The sequence below is a fragment of the Equus quagga genome, unplaced genomic scaffold (assembly GCF_021613505.1).
Source record: "Equus quagga isolate Etosha38 unplaced genomic scaffold, UCLA_HA_Equagga_1.0 HiC_scaffold_595_RagTag, whole genome shotgun sequence".
Classification (NCBI taxonomy): Eukaryota; Metazoa; Chordata; class Mammalia; order Perissodactyla; family Equidae; genus Equus; species Equus quagga.
This window is the reverse complement of record NW_025794156.1, coordinates 20,219-23,549: the sequence shown is the minus strand read 5'-3', so window position 1 is coordinate 23,549 and position 3,331 is coordinate 20,219.

Here is a 3,331-nt window from a genome sequence, read left to right as displayed (position 1 = left end):
ATATGGGAAAAACTCAGTGCAGAGCCATCTCATTTTCAAAGACAGACTGTGGACCCACTTGAAAAAAACAGTATTTTACTTAATCACTTAATTTCTATCATGCTAATTATTGCTGCTTCAAAATCCCAATGATTGCCTGTATGACATACAATTGCTGTTACTAACTTCTTCTTGCACACTGATCTCTTACATATCAGATTAAGTGAAAAGTCATTTTAAGAAATCTAATTCCCTAGGATACTTTTATTGTGCTTTGTGTGATTTGCAATTGTGAATTCAGGAATCAAATACAAGCATTAGTAAAACAATGTTAAAACTGCACCATATAGACTGTGACGACTGGAATGCCACGGTGAATGATACACATGAAATCTAGAAAGGAGAGAGATAAATGTGATTTGATTTTGAAAACTGGGAAGGGAAATTAGTGCACTTATTTTCTCACTTCAGAGGATGATTGAGGAAAAAGGACAATGAGCAATCCTCATCTAATGGTGTCAGTGACTAAAAAGACAGACTAAGAGCAAGGGATTTATATCTTAAGCAACAAATTATAAAGAATAACTGGGAAAACAGAATCAGTGGAGCAAACATACCTCATTCCAACTTTTTTCAACATTACCCATATTACAGAATCCATTGAAAACATGGGTAAGAACCCAAACACAATAGAGAAATGAGTGAATTAAAAAATTCAAGAAACAATACCTCTTGCAGGTTCCCTAGAATCTGAAGTTGCTACTCTAATTCCTTTAGACTTATTTGATTCTGTTCTTTCCGAGCCTGTAATATTTTCTTCCTGAAAATGCAAAACATCATCACTTGCATATCAGCATCATGAGGATGATAGGAACATCCAGTCCAAGCAGCTCAACTCCTGATAGCGGGGGGTAGGGAGGAAGTATTCCCCTTACCCCTAGAGTTCTTATGGTTGGACTAATAATAAAATTAATACAAGGCAGAATAATGAGAAGAAAACCAATTTAATACATACATATGGGAGATCATAACAATATAGTGCTCAAGGAAATGACCAAAGCAGGCTGTTTATATACCATTTAGACAAAGAAACAATTATTGATGAATATTTGACAAAATAAGGGAGTTTGGGCTTGGAGTAGCAAATTAATGAGGAGGTAACAAAATTTACTTATATAGCTTCCTCTGCTCCGAGTTCCCTATCTCGGGTGATAAGGATGCCCTCCATCCTCCTGATATAGGGAGAATACTTTCCCATGGGTGTTTGTTTCCTGGTTTCAGGGGAACAAAGGAGGGTCAGAGTGTTCTTCTTGCACTGGCTGTTTCTCAAGTAACTTTAATTCAAAATAACCAATATGCCAAAGTGTCATATTTTGGGATGGCCTACCATGAACTCTATTAGTTCTCTCCTCTGGAACTTCCTTGGAAGTTTCACATGTTGAAATTGAGGTGGTAGATTGCTCCACTATTTCATCGAACCAGTTTCTTAGTCCTGAGAATAGGTCAGCTGGGTTGAACTCATTTTAGGAGGCATTGATGCAGATGGGCTCCCAAAGTTAGGACTACATTGCACAAGCAATCAGGTATTTGATAAAAGGCGTTTCTAGAGAAACAAAACAAAAACAATGGTTAATGATTGGAGTAGACTATAATCCCAGTTTCTGAGTTCTGAGGGTAGACAGTCGAGAAGATTTCTGGATATCAGACTCGAAGCATCTTCAGATGGAGTGAGGGCAGGCCGTGACAATCTGACAGATTTTCCTGGTTTGCAGTTTGAATGTCTCTGATGATGTCACTGGATGTACCAGCAAGCTTTCAGAATGGCCCATATAGCAACAGGCATGAAGATTGTATTAACATGAGCTATTCTGGCAATTTCTCTGGTTTATCTCAAGCCATTCATATTCAGTTTGCAGGGTTTTGAGTAAAAAGGACAGGTTTTGTTCTTAGTGATTCCAAGTCAAAAAGGTGAAAGAAAATTGGAAATGTTAGCTTGGGGAGTGGTAGCCAGATAGGAGGAAACTAGGAGCACTCAGGATCCACTCCAAAATCTCAGACAATGAACAATGCTAGAATCTAAGATCCACAAGTATGTGTTATACGTTCTACTGAAATATAATTTTTCTTTCTAAAATCACCCTCATTTCTACCAAAGATAGCCAAATTAAGACTCACCTGTTTGCAGAATAAGTCTAGCATCAATAAACTTGGCCTGATTATTTGCATAAGTGCAGTAAGAATAACCATCGACCATATAGGCTCTTTTAAATCTGCTTTGCTGGAATTTTTCAAAAGGAGTATCAGATTGAACTTTTGAAAACTTGTCAAGGCTAAGAAGCCAAGCCAAGGAATCGCCATCAGACTTTGCCAATAATACCTATATATTTGGGTGAATTCCTCTCTTCTCAAAGTTCCCAAATATCCTGAGGTTTCTGCATCTGCCAAGAAGTGACCTTGCCTACTCACCTGGTTAGGCTTCTGAGAACCTTGTAAGCAAGGAATCAGGCCGATATTTCCAAGGGGCTTCATTGGCTCCATAAAATCAACCTTAGTTCCTAAAAGCTGTCTTGTCATATCCAAGTCTATGCGTATCGTTCTTAAATACGACATTATAGTGAAAGACTTGGTAACATAACCAATGTTTTCAATTGTATCCTGTTACAAGAACAGATTCTAAATGAACCCTTGGAAAACAACTACATTGCCATGAAACTAAGAATACTCACTGAGAGTTTCTGAATTCTGGAGGAATCAGGCAGGGACAAAAAGTAATTGTTTTATCTTTGTTCACAAAAGCACTCTTTACCAAATTGCTCTAAGTCATAGGTAGCTTAAGAGAAAAAAAAAATTTCCCTTAAATCTGGAAAAACAAAAGATTAGAGAATCAGCAATATTTCAAAGAAAAAGTCATAAAATTTATAATCATCCTCATCAGTTTATTGTGTGCTATGTAACTAATTCTTGTTATCCTGATCTTCTGTCAGAAGATTTATGAAGCCATCAGTTTCTCCATTAGAGTTCTATAAATTCTTATCCACTTCAGTGCTATGATCTGAAAGTTATCAGAAACTTGTATTCTAGAGTACTTGTCAGAGTCCTTCCCATGAATCTCTCTGAAGATGAAGCACTTTTGCAGGAACACTTTTTAAAAAGCATCAAAGTAAAACAATAACAGTAAATGGCAAAAGACTTAAAAATGGCCACAGGTAAAGATCTGATGAGAGTTGCAATTGACAAACAAATTTGGTTATTTCTGTGACACACAACACTTCAAGATAATAGAGTTACAAGTGATAACATACTAAGACATATCAGATTCCTAGGAATTTCATATAATTTCTGGACTACTTAT